A 16,538-nucleotide genomic window follows, 5' to 3' on the forward strand; every position below is an offset into this window, starting at 1 on the left:
ATTCAACTGTATGTTTACCCAAATTCTGAACAATCATGTCTTCACATTTTACAGCTTCACTGATTATTTTCCCTGCTGTCTTAGTTGATAGCTTCACCCAAACTTCTTCAATTGTTTTAATATCTTAATTTTACTACCTGCATTTATTTTTATCAAATCTTTCCCTGCCATCAGATTCTCTTTTCCTTATACTGCTAGTAATTCTCTTAATCTAACTTTTGATCCAAAATCTTTATTCTCTAAAGCTCCTTCTTCCATGTATTTTTTCTAAATATCATTATTTTTGCAGGTGACTTTCTTGTGCTCATCGGGCACTAGGACCCTGCGGAGCTATGCAGTGTCAATTTCAATGCTCAGTTTCAAAAGTCTGCTAGCAGCTGACTGCTGGCCAGTACAAACACTTTATCCGTTTATTCTAAGACTAATTTAGTTCTGAACATACTGATTTATCTCATAATACTGATCACATTTCTACCTGCCATTTATAACTTCCAATTGATGTGAAACTCGGTTTTGCAAAATACAACATTTTTTAAAAATACAAACACCAAAGGAAATTCTCAATTCCTTATTAGACATACACACACTCATTCATCCACTCAGATCTTGGATCTCTACTTTGTAGGATTTCACAAATCCTTATCAAACACACACTCATTTATCCACTGAGATCTTGGACCTCTTCAGTAGGGTTTTAGTTAGTTTAACAAAAATTGAGACCCCTCCGTGCTGATAAAGTTTCACTTATGCAGGAGTTTTTTGCCTCTGTTAATTTCTTCCACTCTTGTTTCATTTCTTCAACTCTCTTGACCGTGTTTCAGAGCAAGAGGATTATTCTAATTGCCATTTTTCGGAATTCTAAGTTCTGTTCGTGGTTGTCCCTTTCAGTTGCAATCTGAAATTAAGGATAAGTACCCTTTCTGGGCCCTATCCAAGGCTGACTAAGGCACTATCTTCCTGTTTTAGTTAAGGGTCGATTGGTTATTGGTCTCTAAAGATTCTAGGCGTCCCCTATTTCTCTAGGCTTTAACCTCACAATCTGCCTTACTCTAAGGATGATTTATTTTTTGGCCTCATTTTACCAGCAATGGATGCAAGATTTTTAGCGCTGTCACCAAGATGTCTTGCAGACTTTATCTCAGGGTCAGCATCTTCTAGTCTGCTGATTTTACACACCCAACCTGAGCTTCAGTCCCCTCGATCCACAGAATATCCTTACAAAAGTCAATCACACATGACTTTCCAGACTAAACTCGGCAGGTAAAGTCTGACTCACACATCGACCAGAAACGTCTAATATTCCAGCCTTTGTGCCGGTTAGAAACTTCTCATATTCCAACCGTTTCTTGGGAACTAGAAACTTCTAATATTCTAGCCCCCACTCTAGCCCCCATTCTGCTCAACTAGAAACTTCTAATAGTCTAGCCTCGCGTTACCTAGAAACTTCTAATATTCTAGGTCCCTGTTCGGGCGCCATGTTTTTAAAAACTCACCACTATTCTTAGAAGTCCCCCTGTACCAAAAAGGGCCGACATTCTACATGGTGATCAGGGATTCTCACTCCCCGACTCCGATACAGGCTTCAGTGGGTGCTATTCAGGTCAAACTATGTTTTCAAGTTATCCCCCGGTATAACCCATACCTTCACCGAAGATTTCATCTACTTACCACTTAGTAGCATCGATCCTGGGTCCCGCATTGCTAAGTAAGTAAAGTAGACTAATAACCACTGTTTCAGGTTAAAACTTTTAAGTTATTTTATTATTATATATTTTTTTCTCTTTTAAAAAAATGCAATCACTGTCTTTACAGAAAAGTAAAAAGATCTTGCTTCTGGATCCTTCTGGTTGGTTGAAGGGACCTTCAGGCCCAACTTGACAATCAATCTTCTTTAAAGTCTGGTCTTCTTTAGATGTATCAGCTATTTTAGCTCAGCTGCTATGCCCTGTCCATTTCCCAGGGCCGAGCTGACTGTGACTAGCTGCTTGTTCCTTCTCTGCTTCTCTCTCTCTCCCTCTGAGCTCTGGTTGTGGATCTGGATCTGATTCTGATAGTTCCTGCCCTGGTCTCGAGGTTTATATTTGCTTTCTAACAATTAGGTTTTTTGATGTTATTGTAAAGTAACTCTTATTTTCTTTGATTGTAAAAAGTACCTTTTGATCTAAACCTTTTAATCCAACTAAGTATACATTTTGACATGACTTCATCTCATAGATCTGATTACATTGTTTCCTTTGTGATGTTCAAAATGCTTTGGTTTCAATAGGTGTTACTTTTAATTCCTGTCATTTCTATAGTTTTATTTTCCAATTGTGTCCTTGCTCAATTTTGACTTTGATTTTGGCTTTGATATTATGTTTCTCGTAGACTGATAAACCTGGTGTTATCAAATTTTCACACTTCGAATTATCACAAAATTCAACTGAACTATTCCATTCTTTTCCAGATCCTTACTAAGTTAGTTACTTTCAATGAAGGTGTGAGCCATTGTTTTTGGCTTCATTAAAAATCCTGTTTGTCTTGTTTGCTCAGCCTGCTTGACCAAGGATATCTGCATTTTACAATCCTTCCCTGGCAGCTGCTGTTAACCCTTTGTGGGATCTTTCCCTGTATCCTATCATGTTTCTCTCAGACCAGATATTGCCAGACCTCCATGTTTCAAATGACACATTTTTCCATATTATCAATTACAATACCAAGCCGTGCAGTGGGTCACTGTGCTCTCTCGGCTGATCTCTATCAGGTGTTTTAATAACTGAGCCCAAGGGTCAGTAATCTTTTGCAATGCTTCCTGCAGTTGTTTAAGAATTGTGCTGTAAGGGTTAAAGTCCAGTTGCCAGCAATATAACACAGACACAGAGTGATCTGGCTCTTGGTCAGAAGCTATTAAATTCAACAACTGATGAGCGCGTATCTGAGGCAGTTCCATAAACATTCCTTTGTTAGTGCAATGAATTATTGCCCCTAATTTGCAGAGGGTCTGCCTGCCAAGCAGAGGGAGGGGCGTAGTTTTTGAAATAATCATAGTATCGACTAAGGGGATATCGCCAATTTCCAGGTTAGTCGGGCGTGATAATGGCTCAGTCATGGGAATGCTGGCTACGCCCACAGTGACATAGAACATAGAACATTACAGCGCAGTACAGGCCCTTTGGGAGGACGCACCGGGGGTTAATTCCACGGAGGGGGGCACAGACGACATAGTAGCGCCGGTATCGACCAGAAGGTCCACGTAATGATCTCCTATTTTAACCGTTGTCATGTGTTCGCCTCTTATTGAGTTGGACAGTCTGATCATAGCCGCCTGTATCACCTTTTCTCCGTGGCACCCCTATTGGTTTTGGTTAGGGTTCGGACCAGTGTACGTAAATGGAGGTGGGGGAGGGGGCATGTCTCCGAGTGGGGCGCATCCTTCCTGGAGATCAAAGTTACAATCACGAGCCCCATGTCCCTTTGCCCCACATCGCCTACATTGATCCTGGGATCTATCCCTTCCTTGCCACTGTCCTCTGCCTCTACCCCGACCTCTCTGCCCCCTGCTGGCCTGCTGACCACGACCGTGCCCACCTTTTCCTTGGTAGAATTGCCCTGTGATTTTGATCTTTGGGGGCTATAAACAGTCCTTCTCGGCCCATGTTCACCAAGGAGGTAACCACTGTCGTCCATGGCTGTGTTTGCCAGGTGAGATTAATCAATTTGTAACTTTGTGCATGCTCTGGTAGCATGCAATTCAATAATGTCTGCACCTTCCTGGGGGTTAAATGCTCCTTGGCCCCTTGCATGATAGCCTCTCGCCCCCTATTTGCTAACCAGTGTTCAAGGGCCTCATTTCCTTCATTTAAATGAGCATCATTGTAAGCCCAGTCCCCGTTTATACCAGGTGGGACCGCGATTCCGTCTTTTAAAGCAGGCCAAGATGCACCATAAGAGTATTTTAAAAGCAGCAAAACATCCCCTGGGAGGGGGCTATAAATAGCACACATTTAAGTCAATTTCCAATGATTGATTTTATAGGCATTAGCTATTCTTAGAGACGTATATTTTTTCTTTGTCAATTCAGAAAATATCAACTGTCTGCTGAAATGGTTAATGTTTCCTGCAGAATCTAAGGGGCGGAGAACTTGGCATGATGCCATTTACGTTTTTTTTCACGTAATCTAAAAACTTATTCATATTCAATTACTTTTATTCGTAAAGGCACTTTCTTTCTTTTAAACTGATCGTAATTTCCAATGTTTCCGTTCATTCGAGAAATCTCAACAAAAATCACTTAAGTTACAATCTCTGACTCACAAAGACAGATGATAAAACATACAACCCACTTCATGCTTTGACTAAAATTAATTGGTTAAACAAAACACACAGATTCTCACAGCTCACAAATATCACAGTTAACCGTTAGCCTTTTCTCACAGCTACAGAAAATCTGAATTCCCTTTCTCTCCAGGAACTCATCTGTTACGCTTTTACCTTAATCTTCTACTTACTTTTACTCCCCTGTTTTTTTTCCCGAAAGGGGGTCAGCTTCATTAGATTCCTATGCGGGACATATAGGTTTTCTTACCTCATTCCGTTGCTTTACAATTGTTTCTTTTCATTTTCTTACTCATTTTGACTCCCTTATCTGTCCTCTTTCGCAGAGTCCAGTTTACGTATCGCTCCGGACGTCTGTACCGTGGCTTCGGGACGACCTGTGAGGGAGCGGCGAGTTTAGTGCTCATCGTTCCTTCTGCAAAATACTTTAGAACATATGTATAACAATAACAACAACCGTGGAAATCGGAAATCATTTACAAATACGACAGGGAGCGCACACACCGGTGTTAGTCCTTTTGCGAATCTCGAAGCTTGCTGATTGTCCAGCATGTTTTAGTTTTTCAGTCTCTCAGGCACCTTTGTTCTTCCCATGCAGCTGTCATTAATTTATTAACTCAGATAGCTCTCCTAGCATGAGTCTCTGGCCAGTAATTAAGGCTGCCGAGCCGCAGACCCCCCTTTCAGCTGGGGTCGCGCTATGGCTCTCTCTCTTTCAGCTGAGAGAGTCCTGTTTAGAGATCTGTTTCAGGGTTCGCTTCCCGTTAAATTAGGGAAACTGCACGACTACGCCAATTGTTGTGGGAAAACTAGCCAAAACTTCGAGGTTTCGCAAAGGTCTTTTATTATAACACAAAGTTCGTGGAGGGAGTTAGAGTGACCACCGTCCTTCTAATTGTCCCCACCTTACAAGAGTATAGCAGTACTTTATATGGTTTAATAAGCAATATTTAGAAAAAACGAGGCATTCCTTTGATAAGCCCAGACACAGAAACGCGAGCAGTGTTAAACAACAGGCCTTGAATTCCCAACCTAAGAACAATAATAATTGTCTACCCTCAGCAAAATGTGCAGCTGTACACTTGTTTACATAGTCTGACCTTCTGCCTATTACATGCAGAACTTCTTGACTGAAATAAAGCTAATATATCCATCATGTGCCCATTGCCATGAAATATAGTCAAGCAGCCAGTTAAGAAGGAATACTTAATTAAGGCAACTAATCCGCCAACTAAAGTTCCTTCTACAGTGACAATAAGCGATTTTCATTTCATTTCATTTCATTCCTTTCATTCATTTCAAAGGTGAGCTGGCATGGGTCCCGAAGGTTGGCCAGCGTGGGTCCCAAAAGTCGTACCGCGTGTGTCGCGCAGGTCAGCCATCGTGGGTCCCAAAGGTCGTCCTGCGTGTGTCGCGCAGGTCAGCCAGCATGGGTCCCAAAGCTCGTCCTGCGTGTGTCATGTAGGTCAGCCAGCATGGATCCCAAAGCTCGTCCTGCATGTGTCATGTAGGTCAGCCAGCATGGGTCCCAAAGCTCGTCCTGTGTGTGTCATGCAGGTCAGCCAGCATGAGTCCCAAAGCTCGTCCTGTGTGTGTCATGCAGGTCAGCCAGCATGGATCCCGAAGCTCGTCCTGCATGTGTTGCGCAGGTCAGCCAGCATGGATCCCGAAGCTCATCCCGTGTGTGTCGTGCAGGTCAGCCAACATGGGTCCTGAAGGTCGGCCGGTATGAGTCACGAAGGTCGGCCGGCATGGGTTCCAAAGGTCAGCCAGTTGGTAAAAGTAGGTCCCAGGAAAACAAGTTTGAAAAACACTGCTTTATAAGGTAAAAATCAAAACCTAACTCAGCCTCCCAAGACCTTCACTCAATGAAAGGACATGCAGGAAGAGGGAAACAGGAGGATACCGCCATCGGGACAAGACGTGGCTCTCTCATATACAGGAGCCAATAAGCCAATGATGGCGCACCAAACTATGGCTCACCACACAACACACCTCACTCCTTTCCAGCCAAACCAGAGGCACCATTCAGGCCCCACCAACACCGAAAACTCAAACCATTTTCCATTGAGGAAACCCCACCAACCCAAACGCCCCCCCCGCCCCCCCCCCCCCCCCCCCCTCCCCTAGGAGAGCCCAAGCCTCAAGGAGGTCAGTCTGGAAATCTCTATAAAAGACCACTTGGAGCAGGGAGATTTACTCCTCCCTTCTGTTAGAAATAGGTTAACAGGCCTTCCAATAAATTACTAATTTGAGGTCAATTGTCCCATAGAAGTCACTGATACATAAAAGGGTTAATTTCAATAGATTTTTAATAATCTTTATTGTCACAAGTAGGCTTACATTAACACTGCAATGAAGTTACTGTGAAAAGCCCCTAGTCGCCACATTCCGGCACCTGTTCAGGTACACAGAGGGATAATTCAGAATGTCCAAATTATGTAACAGCACGTCTTTTGGGACTTGTGGGAGGAAACCGGAGCACCCGGAGAAAACCCACGCAGACACGGGGAGAACGTGCAGACTCCACACAGACAGTGACCCAAGCTGGGAATCAATTCTGGGACCATGGTGCTGTGAAGCAACAGTGCTAACCACTGTGCTACCGTGCCGCCCACTAAAACACCTGCCCCCTCTGGGGATTGAACTTCAGGATCTTCAGATTATGAGACTGATGGACTGCCTACTGCGCTAAGAAGGCTTATGATGGCAGTATTTGTTGGTGGAGGTTTGTGTGTGATGTTGTCAAAGAAATAAAGGTGTTTCGTGGAGAAGCAGAACTCTTGTCTCTTTTACCCTACAGCAACCCAGAAGTTTAAACAGTGGTGGCATAGAATGGTTGCTGGGCCAAAGTAAAGGGTTGCAAAATACAACTTTTTAGGGGAAAAAAGAGGGAAAACTTCCCTCAAATTCTAAATCAGCAAAGGAGTGAGTAAGAAGACAACAATGTGGCTGAAATCAGAAAAAAAATGTCAGGTTATGATTATCCACCATTATTGTCAGACACGGAACCGTATGACCAATGGAGAAGTAAAGTTATCATGTGGACCAAGGTAACTGCTTTGGGGAAAAGGAAACAAGATATGGTGTTGGCTCTTTCTTTACCTTACCAAAGTAAAATCAGACGCAAAGTGTTTTCCGAACTAGAGTTGGAACATTTGGACTCGGATGACGATCTGGAGACTCTATTGAACTTCATGGATCATATTTATCAAAAGGATGACTTATTAAGTATGTCTGGAGCCTGGTCAGAATTTGATAGATTTCAGAAAACAGAGGATATTTCTATTGAGGAGTATAATGGAATTTAGTAGACTATACAAAAGGCTGCAAAAACATTGCCTGGAATTTCCACAGCCCGTGTTGGCATTTAAATTGCTGGATTGTGCTAAAGTGACCAATATGGATAGGCTCCTGGTTTTGATAGGAATTAGGTTTGTAGATAATAATAACTTATTTGGATAAAAAGGCCTTAAAAATGTTTCTTAGTGAAACGTTCAATTCTTATGGCTCTTATGACACAAATGGGTCAGTCAGCAATAAAGCAGAATGTGGAAGATACACTATTAACAGGATGGCGAGATCGTACACCTACAAGCAGGCTAGGAGAGTAGGGAAGAAGATTGGGACCAAGAAATTATGAGGACAGAAGCCCCGCTAATACCTATAACAGGAGGAGGGACATGGAGAATGGTAATAGGAAAATGAACCCCAGAAATGCCCAGGGTATGATAAATCGATGTTTTCATTATAAATTTCATTATGCTTTCAACTGTCCAACATGTTTTAATAGAGTGTTTGAAGCTACACATGACACGGGCGAATCGGAAGAGGAAAGAGATAGTGACCAGCAAGAAGGCTTTGTCCTATTAACGAGACATTTTACTCCAGTAATAAGTGTTGATTGCAGAGCCCTTCAATTGTGCTGTATTGGACAGTGGCTGCACATCTACTGTGTATGGAATTGACTGGTTAAAATGTTACCTGGGGCGACATTCTCCGACCCCCCGCCGGGTCGGAGAATCGCCGGGGTCTGGCGTGAATCCCGCCCCCGCCGGTTGCCGAAGTCTCCAGCACCGGATATTCGGCGGGGGCGGGAATCGCGCCGCGTCGGTTGGCGGGCCCCCCCCGCGCGATTCTCCGGCCCGGATGGGCAAAGTCCCGCTGATAAATTGCCTGTCCCGCCGGCGCAAATTAAATCACCTACTTTACCGGCGAGACAAGGCGGCGTGGGCGGGCTCCGGGGTCCTGGGGCGGGCGCGGGGCGATCTGACCCCGGGGGGTGCCCCCATGGTGGCCTGGCCCGCGATCGGGGCCCACTGATCCGCAGGCGGGCCTGTGCCGTGGGGGCACTCTTTTCCTTCCGCCTCCGCCACGGTCTCCACCATGGCGGAGGTGGAAGAGACTCCCTCCACTGCGCATGCGTGGGAAACTGTCAGCGACCGCTGACGCTCCCGCGTATGCGCCGCCCGGAGATGTCATTTCCGCGCCAGCTGGCGGGGCAACAAAGGCCGTTTCCGCCAGCTGGCGGGGCGGAAATTCCTCCGGCGTCGGCCTAGCCCCTCAATGTTGGGGCTCGGCCCCCAAAGATGCGGAGCATTCCACACCTTTGGGGCGGCGCGATGCCCATCTGATTGGCGCCGTTTTGGGCGCCAGTCGGCGGACATCGCGCCGTTTCCGGAGAATTTCGCCCATGGACTCTTTAAAACTGAAAATTGTAACAAGGTTAAAGAATTTGAAAGTTCCACAAGTTTCAGGTATGGGGATGATAATACCCTGAAGTCCTGATTTTGAAGCTATTGTAATCTCTGGGTTGAGTAAAGAATTCGGGGTTGGAAATCAGGCTTCAGATGTTTTCAAATATATTGGCCTGGAAATCGGAAAGACTGAGTCAGGTGTCACTTTACGTCAGAAATCTTATTTGGAGAGCATCAGCCCAATAGCAATTAATCGTGGTCGGGAGTCCCAAAAAGACGCGGTGGTTTCAAAGATGGAAAAAGAGGAACTGCAAAGTTTAATTGGGCAACTGAGTTGGTTAGGTAGACCGACTAGACCGGACGTTAGTTTTGATGTCCTAGAGTTGAGTACAAAAATGAATGATCCTAAAGTGGAAGATATAATGAGAGCAAACAAAACGTTGGCCAAATTAAAAATGCAGGAGTGTGTTTTGAAGTTTCTGTTTTTAGGTGCTCTTAGGGACTTGAAACTCATTGTTTATTGTGTTGCGCCCTCTGCCAATTTGTGTGATGGGGTTTCAAGTGCAGGAGGTTTTATAATGTTTCTTTTGAGGAAAATGGAAAATGTTGCCCCTTGTGTGGAAAACAAAGACAATAAGGAGAGTGGTGAAAAGCACATTGGCCGCTGAGACATTAAACCTTGTAGAGGCAGTGGATATGACCTTTCATATATCCCTGATATTAACAGATACTTTGGGATTAGGGGATTTGGGTAAACTATCCATTGAGTGTCACATTGATAATAAATCCCTGTTGGAAAATATGCACTCCACAAAAAGTGTAAATGAGAAAAGATTGAGGATTGACACTGTTAGTTTAAAGCAGAGTCTGGACAAAGGGGAGATATCAAAAATTAAATGGGTCGACAGTAGCTTTCAGTTATCCAATTGTTTTACGAAGAGAGGGGCTAGTTTGAGGAAACTTTTGGACATTATTAAAGAAGGGCGTATCATTCTGTGAATGTTTTTTTTCTTCAAGAAATTAAAAGAAAAAAAGAGAAAAAGGGAAATTTTGTGTTTCTTGTATTTTCTGTTTTTCTGGGGAAAGCAATATTCATCAAAGTATTTTTTCCTCCAAGGAAGGGGAGACTGTTAGGAATGGGTTAACAGACTAAATTAAATACTAATTTGATGTCAATTATCCAATATAAGTCACTGATACCTACAGGTGACACTATTTGTTGGTAGAGTTTTGTGTGCGAAGTTGGATCAAAGAAATAAAGGAATAAAAAGATTTGTGGAGAAGCAGAACTCTTGTCTCCGTTATTCTACAGCAACCCAGAAGCTTAAACACATTTAGCCTAATCTCAAATCGTAGAAAGGTTGTAACAATGCTGAACCAAAGCACGCGGACTCGCACTCAGGATCCACAGCCAACAGGGCAACCAAATCTCAAGAAGGAGGACATCTCGGGGCAGATATCCAAGGATTAACCGGCCACGCCCTAGTGTGCACCAGTACATTTTTCCCCTACTCCAATAATACCATAATACCAGAGACACTAATGGCAGAAACAAAGAAGGAATACAGTATTTTCCAGGATACATGATATGTCTGTACCTTCATGGGAGACGGGCAAGGGTTCCTGAATCCCAAAATAACGAAAGTACAAAAGAAATAGCTCCAACGGGGGCTTTCCTCACCCACAACGTTTAGTGCCATATCAAGCAACTCCATTCCAAACCACCTATCTGCCACCCTATTGTGGCACTACTCATCTTATCTCTCAAGTGAAGGGCACCAAAAAATGTGCTCCCTCAGTGTAAAAGCAAGAATTGCAGCACATTAAAAAAAAAATTGTAAATACGGCACAACCCTCATGTCATACAACCGCCCCAGCATGGTTTCCACCATATACAGGGTAACAGGTGACAAACGCCTCTGCGCTAATATGCCATACACCCTTTCAGGATAAAAAGCAACATTCCCAAATTAGGAGTAAAATCGCAAGGGAACAAAGTTTGAGATTAGTGACGAACTGCAGGATAATATAACCATCCACAGAACTTGGAAAGGACAAAGCCATGACAGGATTGTTGAGCAACAAAAAAGACCCACCCAGAGTTTCACCAAAGCCCTTGCACATCTGCCATGTCCAACATCCCGAAGCCCCGGTAAAGAGACACCTAGGCCCCGGCGGGTGGCGAAGATTCGCTTTGTCTGGCTGTCTCCAACCTTTCTCGATGAACATCAAGGACAAGACAATGTAAGACCTGATCTGCCATCAATGAACACACGACGAGTAGTGAACGTAACTGAGGCTTTAATAAACTAAACAGAAAGCTTCCTGGCCTCTGATCCCGAACTGGGTCAGAGGCGGAGACGAGCCACCTTTATACCGGGCTCGAGGGGAGGCAGAGCCAACGGGCAGTGGTTTACCACATTACATATGATATAGTGGCCATTTACCACAATACACATATTATACACTACAGTGGTTTACCACATTCACCCCCTGCTAAAAAATAGTCCGGCGGGGGTGAAGTGGACTTAAAGATCAAGTCTGCCGGGGGCCTTGACCTTCCGCCGTGATCGCCTCAGTCCCGGCTGTGGTGTGGGTACCGGTGTCAAGACCTGTGCGTCCGGGAGCGTGTCGTCATCGTCTTCACCCAGTTGTTGAGTCGGTGGAGGCGGGGGGGCGGTGTATGGGCGGGGGTGGTGGTGATGGACGCTGGGAAACCTGCAGGTGCCAAATCTTGGAGGGAGAATGTGTCCTGTCGCCCGTCATGATGTGCCACGTAGGCATATTGTGGATTAGCGTGGAGGAGCAGGACCTGCTCGACGAGGGGGATCTGATTTATGACTCCTCGCATGCTTCTGGAGGAGGACTGGCCCTGGGACTGTCAGCCAGGACGGGAGCGAGACCCTGGAGGTGGACTTCCTGGGGAAAGCAAATATACGTTCGTGAGGGATCTCGTTGGTGGCAGTGAACAGGAGCGACCGGATGGAGTGGAGCGCATCGGAGAGGACCTCCTGCCAGCGGGAGACTGGGAGACTTCTAGACCGTAGGGCCAGGAGGACGGCCTTCCAGACCGTTGGGTTCTCCCTCTCCACCTGTCCGTTGCCCCGGGGGTTGTAGCTGGTCGTCCTGCTGGAGGCGATGCCCTTGCTGAGCAGGAACTGACGCAACTCTACGCTCATGAAGGAGGAGTCCCGATCGCTATGGATGTAGGTGGGGAACCCAAACAAGGTGAAAAGACTGTGCAGGGCCTTGATGACGGTGGCAGAGGTCATGTCAGGGCACGGGATGGCAAAGGGGAATCTTGAGTATTTGTCACCAAGAACAGGAATTGAGTACAAGAGTCGGCACGTCATGTTACAGTTGTATAGGACTTTGGTTAGGCCACATTTGGAATACTGCATACAGTTCTGATCGGCACATTACCAGAAGGATGTGGATGCTTTAGAGAGGGTGCAGAGGAGGTTCACCAGGATGTTGCCTGGTATGGAGGGTGCTAGCTATGAAGAAAGGTTGAGTAGATTAGGATTGTTTTTGTTGGAAAGATGGAGGTTGAGGGGGGACCTGATTGAGGTCTACAAAACTATGAGAGGTATGGACAAGGTGGATAGCAACAAGCTTTTTCCAAGAGTGGGGGTGTCAATTACAAGGGGTCACGATTTCAAGGTGAGAGGGGGAAAGTTTAAGGGAGATGTGCGTGGAAAGTTTTTTACGCAGAGGGTGGTGGGTGCCTGGAACGCTTTGCAAGCGGAGGTGGTAGAGGCGGGCATGATAGCGTCATTTAAGATGCATCTAGACAGATATATGAACGGGCAGGAAACAGAGGGAAGTAGATCCTTGGAAAATAGAAGACAGGTTTAGATAAAGGATCTGGATCGGCGCAGGCTGGGAGGGCCTGTTCCTGTGCTGTAATTTTCTTTGTTCTTTGTTCTTGTTCTAACAATGTTGAGGAAGTACACGTTACGGTCAGTGGAGGGGAGGAGCCCTTTGAAGTTGATGCTGAGGCACTCAAAGAGGTGAGAGGCCTTTACCTGCGCTCTGTCTGGCCGATAGAAGTGCGGTTTGCACTCCGCGCAGACCTGGCAGTCCATGGTCACGGTCCTGACCTCCTCGATGGAGTAAGCCAGATTGCGAGCCTTGATAAAGTGAAAAATACAGGTGACCCCCCGGGTGACAGAGGTCATTGTCGAGGGCCCAAAGCCGGTCTACTTGTACGCTGGCACATGTACCGTGGGGTAGGTCATCTGGGGGCTCATTATGCTTCCTAGGTCGATACAAGATATCGTAGTTGTAGGTGGAGAGCTCGATCCTCCACCTCAGAATCTTGCCGTTCTTAATTTTACCCTGCTGTGTATTGGTTAAACATGAAGGCAACCGACCGCTGGTCAGTGAGGAGAGTGAATCGCCTGCCGGCCAGGTAATGCCTCGAATGTCGCGCAGCTTCTACAATGGCTTGGGCTTCCTTTTCGACGGAGGAGTGTCGAATTGCGGAGGCATGGAGGGTATGGGAGAAGAAAGCCACGGGCCTGCCCGCCTGGTTGAGGGGAGCGGCCAGAACAAAGTCCGACGCATCGCTCACCACCTGGAACGGAATGGACTCGTCCACAGCGTGCATCGCGGCTTTGACAATATCTGCCTTGATGCGGTTGAAGGCCAGGTGGGCCTCAGCCGTCAGGGGAAAAATGGTGGACTTAATAAGTGGACGGGCCTTGTCCACATAATTGGGGACCCATTGGGCATAGTAGGAGAAGAACCCCAGGCATCTCTTGGGGCAGTTCAGGGCCTTGGGGCAGTTCCAGGAGGACGCGCATGCAGTCGGGGTCGAGCCCGAGGACTCCGTGTTCCACAACGTAGCCAAGGATGGCTAGGCGTGTTGTGCAGAAAACGCATTTTTCCTTATTGTAGGTGAGGTTCAGGAGTTTAGCGGTGTGGAGGAAGTGCCGGAGGTTTTCGTCATGGTCTTGCTGGTCATGGCCGCAGATGGTGACATTATCTAAGTACGGGAACGTGGCCCGCAGCCCGTACTGGTCAACGATTCGGCCCATTTCCCGTTGGAAGACTGAGACCCCATAGGTGACGCCAAGGGGACCCTGAGGAAGTGGTAGAGGCGGCCATCTGCCTCGAAGGCAGTGTATTGGCGGCCCTCTGGGCGGATAGGGAGCTGGTGGTGTAGCCACCTAAATTGGCCAACTCCCGTTTTAAAATGGCGAACGGCAAATGCTGAAGGGAAATTCAGCCAACACAGGCAGAAACCAGCAGGTGCAGGTTTGCTGTGTATTTAACTCTGTAAAAGCCCAGACAGCATCGATACCAGCGACCATCAGCATAATAATGTAGCAGCCATCTACATACTAATGAGCAATCCCCAGGAACAATAGCAACACTTGGGACACACAAAACTAAGCCAGACTCCTCGGCGCCAGCAGGAGCCAACACAAAAGAGGTTAACGAACACCTCAAGACCGTCCATCGATCAGGGAACTGCTCCAGTATTGGAGAAATTGAACCAAGCGATTGGAACAAAGTCCAATCACCTAGAACCAGGTACAGGGTCCGCCCCGAAAGGCGGGAAGCCCCTGGGGACTATAAAGTTAAGCCCCCAAGTTCAACTCGCTCTCTTCTTCCTGCCCGGGTCACCCAGCAACGCGAACCACCCTTGACTGTGACCGGTGCAGTAACCGCCAAAAGACCGTAAGTCTTAATTCAACACTCGCTACGAGATAGGCGCTCCTAGCTACCAATCCGTACCAACTTTGAATCCCGCAGACTCAGAACCCGAACGAAAGGCCATTTGTTCCCCTGACCTGGTGGGCCAGTCCGAAGTTAAGTATAGGCCTGTTAGTTGTAGAAGCAGCTTAGACGTAGAATTTGTGCATGAGTAGCGATTACTGTGTATAATAAATGTGCTTTGATTTGAATCTTACTCATCGGTGTATTGAGTTATTGATCATTACTTGGACTTGAACCTCGTGGCGGTATCATAAAGATACCTGGCGACTCGAGAGCAAAGGTAATAAAACAGAGCAATTGATCCAACCGAAAAGTTAGCAACAGTGGTACGCAGACTTCAAGTCAACTGTGGAGAAGACTCGATACTGCGCAATCTGATTGACCATGTCAGATATGCGGGGGAGGGGGTACGCATCGAGCTGCGTGTACCGATTGATGGTCTGACGGTAGTCAATGACCATCCGATGCTTCTCCCCAGTCTTGACGACCACCATTCTCCAGGGGCTATTACTAGCCTCAATGATCCCCTCTCATAGGAGTCGCTGGACCTCCGACCTGATAAAGGCCCTGTCCCGGGCACTGTATCATCTGCTCCTAGTAGCGACAGTTCGGGGTGAGGTTAGCGAAGGGCGAGGGTGGGGCGACCTTAAGGGTCGCGAGGCTACAGACGATGAGGGGGGGGGGGGGGGGCAGGGGTCCACCGAACTTTAAAGTAAGGCTTTGGAGGTGGCACTGGAAGTCGAGCCCCAGTAATAGGGCAGAGATGGGGAAGGACGTAGAGTTTGAAGTTAGTGTACTCTACACCTTGTACAGTAAGGGTAGCGACACAGTACCCCCGGATTTCTACTGCATGTGATCCAGAAGCCAGGGTGATTTTCTGGGTCGCGGATAAGATTGGGAGGGAGCAGCGCCTTACCGTATCTGGGTGTATGAAGCTGTCTGTGCTCCCGGAGTCGAAAAGGCAGGCCGTCTCGTGCCCGTTGACCCGGACGGTCACCGTAGATTTTGTGAGGTGATGAGGCCGGGACTGGTCGAGCATGATGGAGGCGAACTTCGGATGGTGCTGGGTAGGCCAGTCGGAGGTAGCGGCGGACAGCGCACGACCGGGTGAGCAGGGCTCCCGGGAGGCCTGGTCCCACCCGGGAGTGGTCCCAAGATGGCGGGCCCCATGGGTCGCGCGTGGCGGGTGGAGTACAAGATGGCATTAAAGATGGCGGCCCCCATGGGTCGCACGTGGCGGCCGAAATTGAAGATGGCGGCGAAGGTGGCGGCGCCCACGGGTCGCACATGGTGGATGGCGGGGCAGCTGGGGGCGGCCCCGACAGGCAGCAAGCAGCGCTGCTGGGCCTAGAGGTTTTAGGGAGAGATCGGGCCTGGCAGGCCCTTCCTCCCACACCCGTTGCAAGTCGCGTTCCGTGCAAGACAGCGTTGTCTGGGATGATTACACTGGCCTCAAAAGTAGCACTTCGGGCTTCCGGCGTTGGCAGGCTGCTGCGCGGCACAGGCTTGCGCCGCACTCAGGTCGGATGATGGCGGTGCCCACGAGGGTGCCGCGCGGTCGGAGGTGTAGGCCTCCATGTTCTGGGAGGCCAACTCCAGCGAGTTTGAGAGCTGCACTGTCTCTGGGAGGCCGGGTGTACCCCCTTCTAGCAATCGCTGGCGGATGTAGTTCGATTTCATGCCCGCGACATAAGCGTCCCTGATCAGCAGCTCCGCGTGTTGGGTAGCCGATACCGCCTGGCAGTCACAGTTCTGGCAGAGTATCCGCAAGGCACGCAGGAATTCTGCTAGTGATTCCCC

This window comes from Scyliorhinus torazame, chromosome 1 (assembly GCF_047496885.1).
Source record: "Scyliorhinus torazame isolate Kashiwa2021f chromosome 1, sScyTor2.1, whole genome shotgun sequence".
Lineage (NCBI taxonomy): Eukaryota > Metazoa > Chordata > Chondrichthyes > Carcharhiniformes > Scyliorhinidae > Scyliorhinus > Scyliorhinus torazame.